Source organism: Sorex araneus, chromosome 6, assembly GCF_027595985.1.
Source record: "Sorex araneus isolate mSorAra2 chromosome 6, mSorAra2.pri, whole genome shotgun sequence".
NCBI lineage: Eukaryota > Metazoa > Chordata > Mammalia > Eulipotyphla > Soricidae > Sorex > Sorex araneus.
The window spans coordinates 42,822,402-42,844,596 of NC_073307.1; the positions used below are offsets into that span (position 1 = coordinate 42,822,402).

The following is a 22,195-nucleotide window of genomic DNA, read 5'->3' on the forward strand; positions in this document are numbered from 1 at the left end:
TAAAGCTGCCAATTAAAGAACTCCCCCCTGCCCCCCACCCCGGCGTCCGACCCCCGCAGACACAATTAACATGTAAATCAGCGGCGGAGAGAGAAGAAGGGGCTGCACGGACCCCCGCGGGGTGGAGGTGCGGGATCGAGAACATCGGGGGCCCCTAGGAAAGCGCCTGGGCGTGCGGGGTCCCGGGCGCGCTCGCTCTGCGGGCACCAGCCGAGGGAGCGCCGCCAAGGACCCAACCACCGCGGGCCGCTAAGGGCTCTTGCCCGCTCCCCGGAGTAGAGGAGAAGGTTCCGGAGAAGGCCCCCACCCATGCCGCGGGAGCGCGCAGTCCAGCCGCCGCCCCCACGCCCCAGCCCCCTCCCGGAGCCGGCCCCGGAGCCTCGGGGCTGCGCGCGCACCGAGGGCCGCGCCCCCCGCCCCCCAGGATCCGTGGCAGCGCGGTCTGGGAAAGGTGGCGCTGGCGGCCCCTGCTGGCCGCTCTGGCCAGCTGCAGGAAGACCGACTTCTCTGGTCTCGCCACCTTTTCCCAGGTGGCTGGCAGAGGGAAAAAAAATATTAGGGTGTGGTAGTGCATGCGTTGATTCTTTATGAGCTCTCCTGGCGGTCCCAGCAGGAGCCGCAAAAAAGGGTTCGCGGACTGAGTGATGATCTTAGCCAGGGGAGGGGACCGAGACGAATAGAACGTATTTATTTGACGGCCTAAGGGAAGCTGAGACCCCAATCTCTTTCCTAATGGTTTTCTCGACCTATCCCCCAGGCTTAAGAAGTATTGCTTGGAGAACTGCTCGGCCTTTCGGCACTTTCTCTTAAAGCCGCGTTTGTGGCCCGCACCATCTGCCCAAGCCCACTTGGGGAGCCTCGGCCCCTGCGCACAGTTGTTTGCTGAGCGAGTGCGCGCGGCGGGGAGCGCGCGGCGGCCCGCGGAAGGGGATTTGGTGTGACCTGACCAGTTGGCACAAGCCTGGAACCGCAACGCTTTTTTAGCGATTGGAAGTGTAAGCGCCGGAGAAAGGCTGTGCCTGCCATTCTTCCTGAGAGCGTAACAATAGAGCGTTGTAAATAGTAGCGATTTACTTCTTCCACGAAGCGGTTGGGTTCTCATCGGAATCGTTTGCGTCCTATTTCTGAAGTTGGTGGGGTTTTTTTAAAATATTTTTTTTGTGTGTATTTCTAAGAACAGTCAACACACTTTCCAAGTTTTAAAAACTGATCGTGGCACTTGCCAACACAGTTCTTTGTGCTGGGGTTTATTTGCTTAACATGCCTCATTGTCGTTTCTGTGCGTTAACTAATAGCCGTGCTCCGATCTTGGAAGAGTATTTTTAACCGCACCGGCTTCAATCCAAGTCATCTGGGTGCGTGGCGCGTCCATCGCTTCTGAAATCTACCCCTTGATAGCAGATCAGAATTAGAAAGGCTCGCCGTTCACTTATCCTCATCCTCTCAAACTTTTCCACTTAATAAAATCGATGAACAAATCCTTTCTTGTAACTCGCTCCTGCACTACTATTTTTATTTATTTTTCTGATTTTCTGATTCAGCAAAGCCATCCGGGATTTTTTTTTTTCCCAAGCTAGAGCAGATGCGGGGGTGGGGACGGGGGTGGGGGTTTCAGGGCTGGGCTCTGGCGGGACTCGCCCCCGTGGGGACTTGGACCGAGCGCACGGCGTGGGGCCGGGGCTCACTGTGAAAGGAAGCTGAGCCGGCCAGTCGGGCCACGGCTCCACCTTGCAGACATCACCGCGTGGCTTCTCCCTTCTCTCTGCCGAGCTCCCTCGCATTCACGCAACGGGCACCGCAGCTCTCCTTCGGGTCGGAGGCGACGCCAGCCAAAGGAGGCGGGGTTGCGGGAGGAGAGTCCGCTGTGCGTAATCCAGTCCGGGACTTGGCTCCGCCCGGGAGCGGCGACGGAGTAGTGAGCGGCGCGGGGTGAGGCTGCAGCTAACTCCGCTTTCCGCGCACTCGGCTGCCCAGGCGCTCGGGACGCAGCAGCGGCGCTTCTCCGCGGGGCCCACCGCCCGCGATGCCCGCTTAGGAGCGTGCGGCAGCGGCCAGCATCGCCTCACCGGCGCGGCACAGCCCTCGCGGCGGCCGAGCGGGGCTCGAGCCCTGCACCCCCACCCCGCCCCCCACCCTGAAATGACTTGTTAATCGGAGCAGACACCACCGAAGGCGCTCAGCGGAGTGGAACCCAAGTGGCAATTGGATTTGGTGAAGAGTTTCTTGAACATTTTACTCCTTTCTTGTTGGCTTTTTCCCTCCCTCCTTTCTTTCCCTCCCCACCTCCCCTTCTCCGCCTGTCATTGGAGATGAACACGGCGCGTTTGCATCCCAGAAAGTAGTCGCCACGACTATTAGCCCCCAAAGAGACAAGCACACATGTAGGAATGACAAAGGCTTGCAAAGGAGAGAGCGCAGCTCGCGGCCCGGAGAGATCCCCCTCGATAATGGATTACTAAATGGGATACACGCTGCACCAGTCTGCTCCCAGCCCCGGCCGCCTGCCCGTCGATGCACCGAAAAGGTACGGCTGGCTCTGCCCCCGGCGCGCCCCACCTCCCCGGCGGCTTGGCCACGGCCGGCGGGTCCGGGGGGGCTGCGGTTCGCACGCGCTATCGGCTTTGTGGGTTGCCTGCGTTTTATTTTGACTCGTGCCTCCGTCTCCCGAGCATTGACCGGCCCTGGGGGAGCCGGGCTGAGCCCTGCCCGCCGCTCCTCTCCGCCCCGCGCCCGAGAGACCGCCGGGCTCGGGCTCCCCAGCTCCCCTTCCCCACCCGTGCGGCGCACACGCCCGGCGCCGCCCGGGCCCGCGACCGCGCGGATGGCTGCCTCGTCCGGGGGATATGTGTATGTGTGTGTGTGTGCGTGTGTGCGTGTGCAGGACCCAGGGCTCGTTCTCACTCTCGGAGGCCCGGAGAGGGTGGGATTCTCCCGAGCTCGCTGTCTGTCCTGGTGCGCAGGCTGGGGGAGGAGGTGAAGAGGGTCCTGGCCTCGAGGGGCTAGGGAGATTGGGGGACTTAAGGGGAGTATTACGCTCTTCTCGCCCAGCTGGGACCCAGTTTGGGCTCCGGAGCGTGTGTGCGGGGGAAGGGTTAGGCAGAGACTGGGGGAAGCGAAGAGAATCTTTTGTTGTCCGCGCGGGGGTCTGGGCTGGGCTCTGGAGTGCGGGGAAACTTGGAATGGCTCTGCCCCCCCCCCGGCCCCCCCACCCCCAGCGCGCCCCGCTGCTCGGGGAAACATCCCGGCTCCCGCAGCTGCTGGCCGCAGAGATTCCGGGCTTTGTCTGCGCGAAGGAGTGCCCAGGAACGGCCTCCTCCTGGGGGTGGCGCGTTGCCCCCCCCACCCCCCGGCCCTGGGTCCGCGGACGCCGCTAGCCCCTGGGCGGTGAGGAGAGCATCTGTCGCGGGTGCGTCCCTCTCAACACGGAGCCCCTCCACGCCCGGGCCGGCGTCCGCGGCGCCCCCTGCAAAGCCCGCCGAGATCCCGATCTGGAAAGGAGGTGTCCCGAGGCGGGGGGAGGGCGTGGAGACCTGCCAAGAGATGGCCCGGGCGCTGGTGACCCAGACCACTCGCAGCCTCGCCGACCGACGGGGGTCGCCGGGGAGCGCGCCCCACAGTCCCACCCTCCCGGGAGGACCTCCGCGCCGGTGCCACTGCCTCTGCTCCGGGTTCTCCGCGGATTTTGGTTTTGTTTTTCCGTCCCAGCTTCCCCGTGGGGGACACGCGGTGGAGCTGGGTGCTGAGATTCCCTCTCCTCCGCGCACTCCCCGAGCCACCCAGGGGGAGCCAGGGAGCAAGCCCGGGACTTGCTGGTGTCGGGAACGGAAACCGGACGCCGCTGTCTTTCCCGCTCCCTCGCCTCCCCTCCGCCCGGCGCCGCCTCCTTTTCCCACTCGGGGTTCTCTCCCACCAGGCGCTTTTGGCAAAGTTTCTTTGAAAAAACCGGGGGTGGGGAGGGGCGGGCGTCAAGGCCGTGCAGCCTGCGGATAAACGAACCCCGAGGGCGCAGAGGGTGGCTCGCAGGGGCTTCGGCGAGGAGTTGGGTGCCCGCCCCTGGACGGTGGCGCCCCCAGGCGCGCTGTCAGCTGGACTAGAAAAGCGCGACCCTGCATTTGCAATGGAGGGGTGTAAGAATTGGGTGTAGAAGTGACAGGAGAGGGGTGCGGAGGGGTCGGGAAGTTAAGGGGCTGGATTCGAGACGCCTGTGGAGAGCAGCTGATGCGCCGACGCCGCTGGATGTACCTGCGCAGGCTCGAGGGTTTGCAACGAACGAGGTTCAGAAGCTGCACCCCCAGCCTCCCCAGCCCAGCACGAATTCCAAGCCCGCCAGGGTGCAAGGAGAAGGGAAGCAGGCAGCTTGCGGTGCGTGGGGCTGCAGGGGTCGAGGTAGAACCTGTCAGCATTGCCAAAGCCTGTGTTTGCCAGGGCACCCTCCGGCCTGCTTAGCAGCGCGAAGTGCCCTCTGGACGTTCAGCATCGGTTCTTGGTCAAAAGGGGTTTGCTCGGTGGAAGGTGGTGACCGGGCCCCGCCAAGGCGGAGGTAACTGTGGGTTTTGCTGGACGAACTCATTAACTGCATGTTGCTACTGAACGCGAGCCATGCACGCTTTGAAACAGTGGCGCGCGAGGACGCAGACACAGACACAGACATCCCACTTGTAGGCGCAACTTTCTTCGCCTCGAATCCGGATTCGCCTTGAGTCCGGGCTTCTCCTAGGCAGGCTTTAAAGCAAGACGTCGCCCTCCAATGCACGTTCCCATCTCCTGGGTGGGGAATTCCAGGTCCGCACTATAGCCTGGCGGGGGGTAGGGGGGCGCTTTCATCCTGGTCCTTGTCAGGCTTCCTTTTCCTCGTGCACAGTCCTTACACCCTGCTGCGCTAAGAGCTGGACAAGATGGGTGGTTCCTATACTCACTCGGGCCTGGTGTTGAATCCTTGTAGGGGACTCCCACCCCCACCGCCCAAAGAAAAGATGCCTGTACTGCATTGTGAATGCAAACATCTTCGTTTCCTACACCTTCTCCAAATGACTACCAGAGGTCACGGTGCAAGGATTCTGTGTGTATTTTTTTTTTATTGGCCTGTTTAGTCTTCATGGAGCAGTTTTAGGATTTACAGTAACCTTTGATTAAACGACACCAGGCACCAAAGTTAATTATTAACCTAACTTTAAATACAGTGGTGGAGCAGTGTCTGCACCTAATAACCTAAACTATCAGTTAAAAAATAATTACACGATTTGAATTGGGGTACCCCTGCTTGTTGGTGTGGTTACTTTTATTTGAACACTTTGTGGCGCCACCCCCCCCCCCTTTCTCTATTATTTGTGTTACGGGGGCATTCTTGAATGAGCCACGCAGTGGACAATCTGGAAGCAAGAAGGGATGGTGATCAGACTGAAAACCTCCTTTCTATGTTCTTTTTTTCAACTTTCTATGGAGTCTTCTAGTTCGTGTTTCCCACAGTGCTTGCAAGGTGACAATGATCCTTCCCTGTTAGGTTTTGCAGCTCTCTCACCCTTTTAGAGAGGTGCCACATTCTCAATAATGCATATCATCCACATATGTAAATGTGTCTCAGACACCCCAAGTCATTATCTCGGGGAGCCATCTGCAGAATGTACACAGTAGATAAATCATCTAAGTTGAAGTAGGTTAAAATGCATCAGAACCGATATAGAAAAGCAAGTTAATGTTGAATGAATAAATGAATAGTTACATGTCTCCACTCCATGCTTCACATTTCTCCATTTAAAATTGACCTGTTTATATTTTTCCCAGGGGAGAAAAGAAAACCACTATGGCTCTAAGAAGTGGTTATTCAAAAGCGGCAATATGTATAACTTTATTCACACACACGGACACACACACGGACACAAACACAACTCCTCAGGTTCTTTCCCAGTTTAGTGAATACTCTTCTCATCATTAAAAATACAGCATTTGCATTTTGAGTGGGCGGGTAACAGTGCTCTAGCTAAGTAAGTCGAGTGTGTTGAATCAGAGGGACGGCAAAAATTAAGCAGACTGCTATCACTGAATAAAAATAAAGACGCCCAAATTAAGAGCCGGTCTTAAATTCAAAATACTCATGCTTTAAAAGCAAATGAGTAACTGCACTCCCGTATGAAATGGAAGGATAAATACTGTTTTGAACAGGAGATAAGTCAGTTACTTTACTCTGTGTACATAGTGGTTTAGCACTATTGGCCCTCCCGGCCTTTCCCCCTACCCCCTGCCCCTCCTCCCCCACTTCCCAGGACAAAAGCATGATGATGGGAGCAAAGTTTTTTTAGAAGGAGATTGCCCAGAGCTAATATATTCTCCCATCTTATTTGTTTGCAGAAAGGAATCCCAGAACAAGCCAAACTAATTGCAAACGCTTTGATTAGGCATCTGCCATTTGCTGCAAGCAGCTCGCAGCCCGGGAGAACTGGCCTGCGTGCGCCTCTGCGCAGCCCTCCTTGGGGTGAGGCGGGGCATTGTCCAGCTCCCAGAGTGGGCGTTCCCTGGGCAGGCCCACTTCCAGGGGAAGGGGAAACCTACACGCATCCTATTGTCCCCTGCCGGGTCAGTGTTCCCCACTCTCTTGGGGTCGCCCTAGAGCTCCGCTCGCTCGCCGCCTGGCATATTTCTATTCTAGACTGAAGGCTTTTCCTTCTCTGCCGTAAAAATGTGCTGTAAGAGCAACTGAGCTATTCTCTGCTGGCAACCACACGGCTGCCTCTTGGGGATATGGTAAGGTAGGGAAGGGAGGGAGGCATTTAATCCCTCTGAAATGGGCAAATAAGATGTCATACCGCACAAACCTCAGGGGGAGCTGGGAGTCCAGGATGCTTCTCAGCGCGGGACTATTACAGTAGAGCCTATACACAGGGGATCTTGCTTGGTGAAGCAGAGGAGTTCTTGCAAAACTTTTATTTTGTTTTATTTTTTATGAGAATAATTCTAGTTGCACTCAGAGAGAGCTTCCAGTGAAACTATCAGCCCCCCAATGACTCCCAAACAACTTCTGTGGCCTAGATTATTTCTCCCCATCATCCCTCAAATCTTCTCTACCTAGAGATAAGGAGCTGCTCTACCATGTTCTAACTCCTACCACTGGGGCTAGTAGAGTGGGTAAGGCACTTGTCTTACAATGCAGCTGACTCTGGTTTGATCCTTGGCACTGCATATGTCCATCTGAGCCCCTGAGCACAGAGCCAGGAGTCAACCCTGAAGACCATCAGGTGTGGCCCCCAAACCAAAAACCAAACCGCAAACACCCAACTCAGGATCTTTCTCTGAACTTAAACATACTTTTGTCATCATCTTCTCCTCCTTGGTCCATAGCAGTTCTACTCTCGGGTACAATGAAATTTTCCCTGGGTCTTCTTTCTCTTCCTCACATCCTCTTCTCTTGGGGGTGGGGGGTTTGGGTTGGGGGAGGTGCATACTGCTAATGGCCTACCTGAAGACTTCCTCCAGCCCTCTGTGGCCCTCCTGCTGGTCAAGCTGCTTCCTCTCCCCTCCCGCTGGGTCCTGAGCCAGCCTCCCCTCCTCTCCGCCCTTTGTTCTTGGCCTCCTACAGTGTTTTCTTAACAAAGCAGTTAAGTGTTTTTTTTTTTTCTCTTAGCCTGGCCGGAAGTATGACCCAAGGCCTCACGCAAAGGAGACATGTGCCTACATCTGAGCTACATCCAGGGCCCTCCCCCCCAAATTTTGTAATCCTTAAATGCTTCTGCTGCTTGGATGCTTCCTACCTTAGTCTGGTCAAAGCCAAAGCTCTTCCGGTGCCCTTCCTCCCCGCCCTCCCATATCTGCCCTCACAGGCTGTCTCTCTGATTGAACTCTTGCTAGAGGTCATGGGTATCTGTCTTCCTTGCTCTCCCGGGTCTTTGCACTTGTTCTGCAAAGCTTGGGGTGCTTTCCTCATGACAGTTGCATGATTGATTTGCCCCTCGCCTTTGTGACGGAGCCAGTGAAGCCTCATCACCCTTTTCCTCTAGTATTTCCTCCCCTCCCCCCTCACCTGCTCTCTATTCTTTGGTTGGGCTGTTTATTTCTGAACACCAAATAGTAGGGATGACCTGGGTGTTGACTATTTTCTCCTCTTTCTTTCATCTTCTACTAGGACACAGTGCCACAAGGAAAGGATTTTTTTGTTGTTTGCTTTTATTTGGGGGCCATACCCAGCTGTGCTCAGGGCTCATCCCTGGCTCTATACTCGAGACTCACTCCTGGTAGTGCTCTGTGGTAGGAGAATCATGTGTGGTGCCAGGCATCAAACCCTGGACAGCTGTGTGCCTGGCAAGTGCACACAAGTGCCACCTGCTATAGTCTCACTCTGGCTACCAGAAAAGACATTTTTGTTTGATCCACTACTGTACCCCCAGCACCTGAACATTTAGGCTCATTGAATGAGTGAATGAAGTAAAGGAATAAAGAACGAATCTCTTTCCGTCCCAGTTTTTTTCTTTCTTCAGCTGCTTCTCCATGGGGCAGTGGGCAGGGCTTGGGTTTGACAGCTTCAGGTGCACTATAGAATAATTCCTGCTTAGGGGTCCTGTTTCCCCAGCGTGTTCTCCTGTACTGGCTTTGGGGTTCGAGCCTGCTCCTTCCCACACTCTCACCCAGGCCCCTTCCATGTCCAAGAGCACACATCTGGGAGCCACCCAGCAGAAGGCAGAGGGAATCTGATTTTGGCAAAACCAGCTTGCCCAGAACCTGAGCTTTTGGCCTTGGCCTCATTTCTTATGCATTGTAGGCACTTCCCGCAGAACTTTCTTCCTTTTTATTTAAAAAAAAAAATGTTGCTGAACATCATTTTAAAAATTGAACTCCCAAATCAAGGAAAAAGAACATTTCCTGTTAGCCTATATCTCTGAGCCCTGGTCTGCTATGGTGCCTGTGGATAAAACCCTGTGCTCCATATCAGGTGACTTGTAAGTCTTGTAAGACTCAGAGTCTTACTTCCTTAAGCCACACCACCTTCCTGAAGTTACAGTATTTTAAGTGATGAACAGTGCATCATTTTATTGTGAGCAGTTGCAGGATTGCTGCAAGAATCAAGGTTATGAATGTGAATGTGTTGGGTAAAATCTAAAAGGCATCCAGGAAATTTGTAAGTTTCAGGCTAGCTTCTTCTTCCTCATTTAGGCCTCACAGAGATGTGACTCGATCATCTCCTAAACTATATTAGAAATATTATACTCTTTAGCCATCACTTTAGGATAAGTTCCCTGATGAGATCAAGCAGTATCCTCGGGTTCACAGAAAATGTTGGTTGTGCATGGACAATGCATGCACTGAAAATGCACAACCCATGTGAAACGTCGAGAGCAATTCTCGTTGACCCAACACGAACCCTGTGGATGCAGATGACTCTCAGTGGGTTTGTTGAATTGGCAGGGTCATGAGAGTGGCACTCTGCCAGGCATTATTTTTCAGGTCAGGGCATTGTCTTTGCTCAGGGAAGTTCTGCTATAATTCATATCGACGTGAGCATGAATGTAGGACCGACCGGGCAGGGCTAACCAGGAGTGGGATGAGAAGAATTTTGATCTCTAGTACAACGAGGGCAAATGCATTCAATTTTGTGACAGGAGTTTCTAAATGCAGAGGGACTGTTGAAGGGAAGGGGATGCAGAAGTCCCGCTAAGGAAGACACACCATGCTTGACTTGGCATCCCAGTCTTTTTGTCACTTCCAAGAAGTATGTCTGGGACAAGTGATTCAGCCGCCCCCCTCTGTTTCCACTTGTTGAATTACTAGTATGGTGGTTGCTGGGTCAGGTCAATAGGAGCAGCAAAATCTGCAGCAACACGTCCGGTACAGTCTCTGACCCTCACAAAATACGACTGGTTATTTTCCTTTGGATATCGGTAGTCGCGGGCCCCAGAGTGGAGAGGGACCAAGAGGAAATGACCACATGTGTGTTGCACAAAGAAATGATGCAAAGGAAACCACCTTTGGACCAGACATGAACATTCACACCGGGGCCAGCTGCCCATGTCGGGGATGTGAAGATGAGAAGTTTGTGGAAGAGTTACAGGCAAGGGAAGCGGAGTCAGGATCTTCCCCTGAGCTTTGGAAGCTGAAATGCCACACCCCAAACAGAGAGGAATGAAGTAAGATAATAGCCAGCCACAGAAGGCCTTCTAGAAAGACGGGCCCTGTTGGGTAGTGGTTGATAAAGCAAGATTGCCTTCACTCCCTAATGTCTTGGCAGTGAGAGATAGCCACTGCAGATCCTGAGTCCCCACTTAGGACCATCACAAGCTGCCCACCATAGGCATTCAGGGATGAACTCCTGGACCATACCTGCCATCAGAGGGAACTGTGGTTGTGGAAGGAGGCTGGGATCCAGGGTCTTGCCTGGTGGTCACGTGCTTTGCAAGATGACTCCTCACTCGCACGCCTGAAATCCAATTTGGGAGAATGTGAAATCTCCATGCAGAAGCAAAACTGCCACCTTCTCCACCAAATGCAGGGAGCAGATGGCTGACCTCAACCCAAATTGCATTCAGCTCCACTGACCACTGCTTCTTCTGCCCAGAGAGGGTGCCTTTCTCTAAAATCTGGAGTTTAAGTCACATGATAACTTACATAAGTACTTACGGGTGAAAAGACCTAGGGTAGTAGGAGGGAGCAATAAATTGATACGATTACATTTCCCTCAAGGGGTCAGCCGGCCCCTAGAATCACATTTGTTTTCAGAGAGACAGCACAGCAAGTGGGTAGGGCGCTGGCCTTGCAGAGGGCCAGCCCGGGTTCAATCCCCGACACCCCATATGGTCGCCTGAGTACTGCCAGCATAACACTTACTTTCCTTTAGGAAAACATCTTCTCTTCAATTCTGTGTGTGGAAAGAGGCTATGGAGAGTAGGAATAAATCAGTAATTAGCATGTCCCAAAGGCTGAAAGGACAGGTTCAGGGGGAAGGGGGGCCTTGATGCGGCCTCAGTGAAGGGTGTTTCCACATCCAGCCTTTTCCATCCAAGGCTCTCATTTAATATGACTCAGTGCTTTCTAGTGGTTTCCAGCGAACCTATAATTGCCATCTGTAGAAAATTTAATTCAGAGAATCCATGCCAGTTTTAAAAAAAGTTAGTAGAATAATCTCAGAAATTGATGCCGTCCACCCGCTCTTTTATTCCTTCTGCCTTCCCATGTGGTTTGTAAGCCCAAACCTTTGGCCATGATTTGATTTGAAGCATTTATAAACAGAACGGGGTCTGGCATGAAACACAATGAAAACGTGCCATTGGAAAGTAAACATTTTGCAGGGGAGAAATAAAGAATATGTTAATGAGATTGTATGTTGCATCAGAGTTTTGTAGAAGAACGGGCCCAATTCCTCATTGCATTTTCCTATTCTTGAATCTTTCCTTAAGGATTGCGTATTCGGTCTCTTCCCCCCCCCCCGCCCCCCCCCGGGGTGGGGCACACCTGGCAATGTTCAGGGGTTACTTCTGGCTTTACACTTAGAAATTATTCCTGGCAGTACCTGGCATATGGGATGCTGGAGATTGAACCCAGGTCAGCCGTGTGCAAGGCAAGCACCCTACCCACTGTACTATTGCTTCGGCCTCCAGGAGAATATTCTGTCTTTTCATAAATATGAATGACTCCAGCACCCAGCAAATCCCTGCCCCACCCAGACTCCTACTGGAAAGGAAGGAAGGGAGGGTGGAAGGAGGGTGGAAGGGAGGAGGAAGGGAGAGAATACTGATTGGGCTGGTGAATAGAAAATGTTCCTTTTCTGAAAATGGAATGCCTTATGAGAAATGGTATTCTAAAACACACTCGAATATCCCACAATGCCTTTTCCATTCTTAGCTCAGAGTCATGTGGCTTCATTCACATCATTGGTGTTTGGATGTATTTGTTCTTCGGTCTCCAATACCCAGGTGACAAACCAATCTATTAAGTAAGTCCTTCATTATTGGAGCCTCTGAGTTCCTGCCTGGGGGTCGGTAAACACAAAGCCAAATTGTCAACAGCATTCTAAGCTGGGGTCTATGAAGCCGAAAGGCAGTTGGTTGGGTTTTTAGAAGAAAAATCCTTCTTAATGGTTTTCAAAATGAATTCTGTGCTAATTTTGCTCCCGTTGTGAGTGATGGCCCTTGCTAGACACTGTCGCTGGGATCTTCATCTATTAATCATGGAGGCTGCTTTCTTATTCGGTTGCCATAGTTTCAGTGCCACAGATAGTGTTGGGGTGTCTTGGGAAAGGTTGGAGCTAGACTAGAGTTTGCAAGCCTTGCAGGTATTTTGGCAGTTGTGTGCAGTGCAAGAGCTGGAAACTGCTTCTCCAATCATTCAGCCTTGGATTAAAAGAGGCAACTTCTGAGTGTGTCTCTCTGGACCTTGTTATATGTGCATCCAGCTGATATTTACTCCAGGATTTGCCTCTTGCTCCATCTTGCTGTTTAAAAAAGAAGAAGAAGAAATGACGGTTCAGGGGCTGATGTCACTTTCATCTTTCCAAAAGAAAACAGGAGGGTGTGAAAACTCTTCGTTAAGGCTATTTATAAACGTGGAGGGACACGAGGGCTTTGGGGCCTTTGGTCCAAATTTCAGATCTGTAATTTGATTTGCACTCTGCAGAGGGCTAAACAAACACAATGACTTCATGAGGATTGTAGGCTGTGTATTTTGTCTGGGACACCTTGTAGCGTGCTTCGCTCTAGACTTACCCTTTGTCTTTCCTGCTTTCTTCTTCTCTGACACCCATTATAGAGGAGCTGGAGGAGCATTTGGGCTACAGTTTTGCAACAACTGGGCCCTAGGTCCAGTGCTTTGTCAGCACCTGAGTCACGTGACGTGCACTTGCCTTTTTCCATTTTGCAGCAGCAATATTTGGCTGTTGCTCTTTGGCGCTGTTGACTTGGGGTTGAGGAGGAACAGCCCCCTAGCTCTGTGTGTGTGTGTGTCTGTCTGTCTGTCTGTCTGTCTGTCTGTCTGACCTAGTCCCAAGTAGCTCCGGAGGAGTGTGGATTAGGTGAGTTCAGCGCTTGGAGTGTGAGGCAGAGTACAAGCCCCCCTTTGTTAGGTAGATTTGGCCTCCAGGAGCCAATCCCCTGCCCCACTTTTCAAGGCTTTGCTTCCTTGCTTCTCATCTCTGCACTGCACTTTCAGGACCGCCACCCAGTCTGCACCAGACCACCAAAGGCCTTTGTGGATGACTAGGTAAAATCATCTCACACTCGAAGCAATTGAGGCTTCAATTCAGGATGTCGCAGGCATCCCAGAAAAATCCAGGCAGATTCAGAAGAAAACCCTGACTTCCTGACCGATGGGGCCAATCTTGAAAATTAGTCCCTTCACAGAAATTAGAAAGAAGGGCCCAGTGTGTATTTTAGGAGACGCTTCAAAGCAACCGTTTTAAATTCCCTGGGATCCAGCCGGGCACAGGGGGTCTCGAAAGATCCACAAGCATTTCTAACGCACGCGTCCATCCTGCGGGGGCCCCTCCCTCACCCCACCACACACTCAAGGATTGATTTTAGAGGCAAATAATTTGAAGTAAATTAAAAGGATAACATGGCCTTAATTGCCACTGGCTTCCCCAGGCTTCTGGGCACCGGAATTCCTTGTGGAGAAAGACTTTTCAGAGTCACAGCAGTTTCTGATCATGTGGTCTGGCTTCCCCATGGGCGGTAATTATCCCCCAGCCCTTCCCCACCTCCCTCTCCATTACCTCCAGGAAGGGAAGAAAACATGCATTTGTAAATGTAGTATTAGAGGGGCCCCCCCTGATTATTTGGCAGCCTAAGAAAATAGGTGCTACTTGTTTGAGTTGGTTTTGTTGTTGTCTGAGGCAGGGCGTGCGGGGGCGGGGGGGGGGGCGATGGGAGGGGGAGGAGCAGTGGAACTATGGGGGAGGAAACGCCTTTGTTGTTGGAAAAAGAGCCCGAGTGAGTTCAGGATGTCGTCCTCTCCGCCACAGTAGCAGAACGGTGCTCATGACTCCTGGGGTCAGACTGATGTCGGTGGGCCCCACGGGTGACTTATGTGAAGCGGGGAGGAGAGAGACGGTCACTTTCTCCCCAACTGCCTCTACCACCCGGGACCCAGGGTTAATGGGTTCTTGTCTCGCTGGAGGAAAAGAATTTCAGGAGTAGACAAGCAGTGAAGTGAACAGATTTTATTTCAAGGTTTTTTTGAGGGGAGAAGGAAGGGATAAGAGGGAGAGAGAAGAGTAACGCGCTCAAGAGAGAACACAGGCTTCTCCCAGGGTGGAGAGAGCTCTACACACATCCTAGTACTAGACACGAAAGCATGAAAATACACATCTCAAGAGGGGAGATGCGGGCGACACATGCATGTGCTCGGCCACGTGGGCACAAGCCGCACATAGGCTCAGGCAGTATATGCGCGCCCTTCCTTTGTTCAAGGTGGCTTGTAGGGTTTCTTCAACCTGCCCCCAAGCGGGGCTTCTTTCCAGGTAAAAGTTCGTTGCTAAGGAGGTTACCAGGGAGGTTGGGATGGCCTTCTTTGGAAAACTTCCTGGGGAGGGGTCTATTATCCTCAAGGTCTGCTGATTATCTTATCCGGTCTTTTGTTTTCTGAATCCACAAGGTGGATCAGTCTTAAGATTCTCCTTCCCCAGACTTTGATAATCTAAATTTCATTGCCAAGGGCCTTTCCCTATCTACCTGCAAAGGCTATGTTCTGGGGGTGAGATTTCAGAAGCCTTAAGCAGGCAGCCGGGGCTTTCATGGAGAGGTCAGTGGACTGTGATGTGGGGTGCAGACGTGAGGGCACCTTCAGGAATGGTTTCTGATTACAGATTCCCTAATGCACTTTTGTGGCACCATAGCTCTGGAGGGCATATGTGGGTGGAAACATTTTCAGGATCTGACCATGCCATCACCCAAGGTTCTGGGAGGAGGTGACCAGTGTGTCCGTGAAGCCTTCTGCAGAATGGTTTTGGAAAGGAAGAGACTTCATTTAGGGGTCAAGTGAAGGTCAAAGGGAGTAAAAGGATCTGAACCTTTGGGGAGTCATTGTGATGGGGTCCTGAGTGGTGGTGTTCAGGGCACTATATGCAGGGCCAGGGATCAAGCTAGGGTCGGCCGCATGCAAGGCCAGTGCCTTAACCCTGTACTATCTCTCTAGCCTCGGGGAGTCCTTTCTAACTTGGAAGGAATTTGCCACAAAAAATTGCTAGTGGTTCCTGATGCCTGGAAAGACTGAATGGAATGGTGAGTGGTGCCCCAGCCTCCTGATAAAAGCTGCTCTGAGTGACCTTTCCTTGTCCCTAAGTGTGCCTCTGTGGGGTGCTACACATAATGACCAGGGAGTCACACAGGCATTGGAGAGAAGTAGGTCTTAATTTTGGTTAAAGGTACTTTTTCCTCTATCATGAGTTTTAGACAGATATCAAGAAGTTGAATCATACTGTGACTCTTAGACTCTGTCCCTTAACTTTTGACTCAAGACACCAATGTAAGTTCCGTGACACTGGTGCCAGCCAACTTAGGAATTGAATTCCTGAATTTGTGCCAATAAGTGTTTTGACACTTATCTACAACTCTGATAGCCTGAAGCCCATACATTTAGTCTAATATGTGCTTGTCAATTGTCAGTGCTTTGATTTTTCTGTTTGTTTTGTTTTGGGGCTACACCCGGCAGAGCTCAGGACTTACTTCTGGCTTTGCACTCAGGGGTCACCCCTGTCCATGCTTGGCAGACCGTATGTGGTGCTGGGGCTCGAACCCAGATCTGTCACCTGCAAGGCAAGTGCCATAAGCCACTGTACTAGCTCTCAGATCATTGTTTTTGTAGCAGCGAAGGTGGTTGAATTAATAAGCATCACAACAAGATGATTCTCAAATTAGGCAGATATGTGATAGTTGCTGTTAGGTGTTCTAAGTTGTTCATGCAATAGTTCTCAGGAGGATGATTGATCTCCTGCAACCCATTATATTTTACTTTGAAAAGAAATGCAGCCATTCTAGTGAACCCGATCCCTATTTCTCCCCTGGGGGGGAGAGAAGTCAGCACAGGTAGCAAAGGCAGAGAGAACAGTCTAGTTGAATAGGTGGTCAAGAGAAGAGAGGATATATAATTTGGGGAGACTTTCTCTTTTAAAGGGATGTTTGGAGTAGAGGGGAAAAGTTGTCTCTGAACAAAACCAGTTTTTATCTGCAAGGTGTTTCCTCTTGTACGCAACTAAGGGAAGTTCAACATGCTGAATATGCTGATTAATTAATTCCCCCAGGGGGAACTTTGGAGGGTGGGGCTTTCGTTTTCATATATTGTCACGCCCAGAACACAGGACCTAGTAAGACTGCCCAAACACATCCGCTCCCAACAATGAAAAGGACAACACAATCGCCTTCTGTGGTTAGAAAACAGCCACATCCAGTTCCCCGATACATCCTAACCACACGCCAGGTGTGCCAGGGAGGGCTTTGACTGAGTGACTGGCGAGTCACTCAGTCACATTGTTCTTGGGATGCACGTTGTGCTGAGCAGAAGCTGAAAGGGTTTTAAACACGGGGCAAGGACAATGCCGTTCCATGCTGCTTGTCAACCGTACCGAGTCTTCCCCGGCCGGCTTGTTCTAGGGAAAGTAACCAGAACATGTTGGCAGCTCTCCGCCTCGCTTCGTGCTGCTGCTGGGAAAGGCAGACACGCCTCCCCGAGGTGGCAGCTGGCTGGGGATGGACAGGGATGGGCTTCCAGCCAGGAGGTGCCAACCCAGCACTTGTCTGCCCAGAGAAGGAGTATCTTTGCATCCCACCTGGGACTTAGGCACGGGGCTTCCCGAACCATGGTCAACACCCACGGTATTTAGTCGTGTTATGATGAGTAATAAAGACCTCGTTTAGATGGTGCTGAGAGTTCAAAAAGCTGCCTCGTTTCATGGCATCACTACCCTTTGGCCTAGGTCGGGCCAGTTTCATTAGGTTCAATTTAAAGGTGAGATAACTGAGGTGCAGAGAGGTCAACTCATTTGCAGAAAGCACACACCCCCTCTAGGAAGGGGTGGCCTGAGACTTCTCTCCAACCTTCTCAACCTGAGTGGAGTGTCACCCTCCTTCAGGGGCCTGCGTGGCTTTTGTCAGTGCTGAGCTGGACCAGGGCTGTTTCCGGAAGGGGACAGCGTCCCCAGGCCACCGCTCAGGCCGGCTGCACAGGGACACACAGCGCCTTTCCAAGTAGCTTTCCAAGAACTCCCCAGACCTACGTCCTGGCCGTGCATGGAAAGCCATTTTTGGACGATGTGTTTGGAGGCTCTGGAGTTTGTCATCCGAAAAGAGCTCGGCTAAAAGTTGGAAAGGGTTTTCATTTGAGATTCTAGTCCTGTTTTATAGTAGAGATAAAAATAAATAGATCCAGGGGCCAGAAAATCTGCATAGCAGGGAAAAGTGCTTGCCTTGGACACGACAACGGTTTGACTCCAGGCACCCCATATGGTTTCCCCCCACCCCCCACCCCCAAACACCCCAAGCCAAGCCAGGAGTGATCTCTGAGCAGAGAGCCAGGAGTAAACCCCCAGCACTGCTGGGTGTGGCCCCAAAGCCCAAAAAGCAACAACAAAAATCAGATTCACCTAAGGGCAGATGCAAGGGGCCAGGGAGATAGTGCCACGTGGTCAGCCAAGGGGCAATCCCGAGCATCCTATACTGTCCCCCAAGCCTGCCAGGAGTAAGCCCTGAGCACAGCCATGTGTGGCCCCAAACCCAAACCCAAAGCTGAACAAACAAACAGAGCAGGCACAAGACAGGCTGGTCCCGGTACAGGGCAGAGCTAGATGGACACAGATAGAGGATTCCCGGGCAATAACAGCCTCGATGCTGCAGCACAAGCCTGTAAAACAGCAACACTCTTTCCTCCAGGAAGTGAAAGGCACAACTGCAAATGGGTTCTCGTGCACACCCAGGTTCACTTCCCTTTCTGCTCCTGGCTTCCGAGACTTTCCGCTCCGTTCAGCAGAGACATTGCTGGCAGCAGCTGTAGGCAAGGAAAAGTTCCAGAGATCGTGGGCATTGGGAGGACCCCGTTGCAAATTCACTGGCCAACGGTAGGCTGGATCTGTGCTCTTGGACGTCTTGGAGAGTGAGGCAGATTGTGTTGCTGAATCACCCTCCCAGTAACGGCACCCTATTTTTCAACCCCCGCCCCCCAGCAGAGAGAGTGGGAAGGATGCAAGATGGGGTTCGGTCTCACCGGGAGGCAAGGCAGGGTTCTGTGAAGGAGGACACATTTGATTCCTATCTAAAGAATGAGCGAGATTTGGGGAGGGGAAGAGAAACAAACAGCCAAGAGAGGCATAGCAGTAGGGTGATAGGTGATGTCACTTGGAAGCCCCCAAGAGGAGCCTTGGAAGACTCAGCCCTGCTAAAGCAAGGGCGGGGGGGAGGCAGAGCTGCAGACCCTTAGAACTTTCCAGCCCCCTTTTCCTAGATGTTGTCGGGAGCCACCTGCCATTGTGGCCCTGGCTCTGAACCCAAGGTTATCGACTGCTGCTTAGTGGCTGAACACGGCAAAGAAAGCCTCATGGCTGGACCCATCTCGCTCACACCTGCAGCGCTGCAAAAAAAAAAAAAGAAAAAGAGAAAAAGATGGCTAAGGCCTTTTCATCTATCTAACCAATGCTTGTGATGATGCTTTTGGCTGCAAGCCCTCCCACCTGGTGGATTAATGAGGCCAGGGAGGCATCGTGAATGCAGCCCTAAAACTTGGACCCAAAGTGCAGGGGAGGCTTCTGCTCTCACCTGAGCCCCTGGGAACTGCCAGCTCCCCAGTAGCCTTCTCAACTCCTGGCTTTACGAAAGTTTCTATATTCGGAAGTTAGAAATGCATGTGCTCATCCCGTCCCTCCCCTTCCCCCCGAACTGCTGAGCATATTTATATGAGTGTTTATCTAAGTTGCCTTGTGTAACTGAAATGTTACAGCTGACGTAATTCACAAAATACAAATAACACCTAAATTGTGTTGTTTATCTAATAAGACAAACTTTAAGGAGGCAGTGAGGCCTTCTCTGCTGCCTTGTGCTAAATTTGAACGCTGCTTACATGAGAGAAAGGAAGAATGTGTTTAATAATATTTCACTTGGGGAGAAATGAATCTCTCCTATACTGGTGGTGAAAGTGTCAAGAATTTCACTTGATAGTTTCAATCTTTGGAAACTGGTGATCTTGTTCATGATTGTTCCGAAAAGTCCCCCTCTGCCTGTAGGCATTAAAGTTAGTGGATGTGAAGACTAAAAGAGTTCTCAAAATAAGGATATTCTATATTTTTCCTTCCTTCACACTGCATTTTTCTCTCACGGGGTCTCTCAATAAAAGGTGTAACAGGAAATTTTATCCTATAACGAAGTCAAGTCTTGTTTTACAGGTTTAAGGAAAGTGACTAGCGAAGGAAAACATGACAGTATCAGAAACATGGGTACTTTCAGGGGGCTTGAGCAAATTAAGTGAGTTTCCAGAAAGGAGACCACTTTGATCAAGTTGTATGCTTTGCTGTCTCATGTTAAGGGCCCGTTCAAATGGAACCTTAAAGAGAAACTTATTTTATTTTATTTTATTTTATTTTATTATTTACTGATGGGGCGCCATAGTTCACTCTGGAAAGCTGCACTGGGGATCACTTACCTATCCTGACTGGCCCAAGTTGGTTCATTTCCCCTGTTTCTAGCTTGCAGGCTGCCCTCTAGTGTTCTTCCCTCTCAACACAACCTCTTCTGTTGAGATCCCCTGCAAGGTAGAAACACATACTCAGAATCTTAACGTTTCCTTGGCAGCCTGGCCAGCTCGGCTAGACTGTCTCTAATCACAGGGTAAAGATTTTGTGACGCACGCTTTGAACGTTTGGGAGAAATTTTGTCTTATTTATTTTGTTTTTTGGGGGCATGCCCGGCTGTGCTCAGGGCTTACTCCTGGCTCTGCTGAAGAGTCTCTCCTGCCAATGCTTGGGGAACTATATGGGGTGCCAGGGATCAAAATGGGGTCAACCACATACAGAGCAGTCGCTTTAGTCCCTTTCTCCCCCCCTCCCCCCGCCACCATACTATCTCTCCAACCCAGTATGGTATGAGAAAATTTGAATATGGTCTACTCCCCTGCTCATCTATGCTATAGAGAACAGACCATATGGAAACACACACACACACACACACACACACACACACACACACACACCACCGTTGACTGTAGTGAAGTAAGAATTCAAAAAATATCTCTGAACAAAAACTGTTAGAACTACACTATCCAGTTAATTCTCTTCTGTTTTTTTTTTTTTTCTGGATGTGCACAAGAGTAATACAGGAAAAATAAGCTTTGTCCAAGCAAGTCTAAAACTTTAATAACTTTAATGGAAGTTATAAGCATTGGCGCCAGAGAGATAGGTCACTGGGCTGGGCGAAGTCTTTGCACGAGGAAAGCCTGTGTCTGTCCCTGGCACTGGATGATCCCTGAAGCACAGCCAGGAGCAACCCCAGGGCACTAAGCTGGACATCTTGTGGTGCGGCCGAAAAGCAAGCCAACAAACTGACAAGTTCAAGGAAAACTGAACCACACTTGGGTGGAAAATGTTTGATCACTCTTCCTCAAAGCTTAGCACTCAGGAAAGAGTTCTGGAACTTCAGTACACTACCCTAGTCCAAACTTTTGAAGACTAAATTCCAGCACTTTATAAATTATTCTGTGAAAATACTTAAGAGATGCATGTGTCAGATTAAAAGCGCTCATTTGTGGCTTTAAGTACTGTCTGACAGTACTTTCAGCTCTGCCACACACTCTAGCTAAGTATACTAGAGTCTGCAACAAGTGGAAACTCAGTAGCTCTTTAGCTATTTTATTGCTCTGTGTGTGTGTGTGTGTGTGTGTGTACACTGCTGGGATTTGCAATGGATTATGAATGTAAGGTAACATTATATCCATATGTATCCGGTAGCTGCAGCGTGGCTGAAACAAACTGTTATATAAAAATAACTACTGCTGCTGCTGCTGCTGGCAGTGGTGATGGCAATGATGATGGTAACTTCCTAAGCTTTTGGGACCAAATCAGCAGTCACAAGATCACATTCGTGCGAGACACACACAGAAGCTGAGTGAAAAATTACACTTAAAAGTCAGCTTCAGGGCTGGAGTGATAGCACAGGCGGGTAGGGTGTTTGCCTGGCACGCGGCCAACCCAGGTTCGATTCCCAGCATCCCATATGGTCCCTTGAGCACTGCCAGGAGTAACTCCTGAGTGCAGAGCCAGGAGTAACCCCTGAGCATTGCCGAGTGTGATGTAAAAAACAAACAAACAAACAAACAAATAAAAATCAACTTTATTCTAGTGGGGTAACATATGGAGTAGTTAAAAGTATGAGTTCTGGAATTTCCTATTTGGCTGTGAGATTTGGGGAAAAGTCATTTAACTTCCCAGTGCCTTACTTCCTCACCTGTGAAATAGGGGGTTAAGAGTAAATAGTAATAGAAAATGTAAAATGGTAATATGCTACTCCATACAGCAATTCTCTCTTTTTTTTTAATTTTTATTTATTTATTTTGTGCCTCACCTGTCTGCTCTCATTGCTTACTCCTGGCTCTGTGCTCCGGGATCACCCCAGGTGGGCTCAGGAGACCATATGTGAGACAGGATTTAAACTGCCCACATGCAGGGCTAGTGCCTTACCTCTGTACTATCTCTCAGGCCCCATACAGCAATTCTAATGATTATATGAAGTCATTGGTATTAGAATTACGGCAGGAGCAAAGTAAGGCACAATAAAAATTAGTTATTACAACTTGACACCAAGTCGTCTTAAAAGAATTGGCAGACTTCAGTGTTTTAAATCACCAGCAGGGGTACGGTTCTTGGTATGTAAGTTAAAATTGAAGAGACAAGATGATGACAAGATGATCATGTCCAGATGAGACTTTCTGTCTGCCTCTGTCTCTCTGTGTGTGTTTGTTGGTGTGTGAGGGCACTTAACTGATGGGATAATCACTTGTTTTTGTAATTTATGATGAAATACTTAATACACTCCTACATCGCACACTGAGCTATCTCAGATCCTCTAGGGTTTTTCCTTCTGAGGGGTCATGTGAGAGCACTGGGTTTTGCTTCTGTTTTCATTCTTTGGGTCTAGTGTTCAGTGATACGCCAAGTTTGCCAGGCTCACATGCCCACCTGGCTTCTGAGAATAGAAGGCACAGAAATTCCAAGGGAATAATACCAAGATTTCCTCTCCTTGTAAGTTTCCTG

At 50.8% G+C, this 22,195-nt stretch overlaps 1 protein-coding gene across 3 annotated transcripts in view; it reads left to right on the plus strand.

Moving 5' to 3' along the window:
* Positions 1-1,883: 1,883 nt before the first annotated feature.
* Positions 1,884-22,195, plus strand: part of SEMA6A (semaphorin 6A) — a 131,395-nt gene continuing 111,083 nt past the window's right edge. For 2 of the 3 annotated variants that reach the window (XM_004618175.3, XM_004618176.3), the window contains exon 1: positions 1,884-2,524. The gene's annotated coding sequence lies outside the window, so the exon portion shown is untranslated. The remainder of the gene's footprint in view (positions 2,525-22,195) is intronic. The other variant, XM_055141991.1, reaches the window with a different exon arrangement.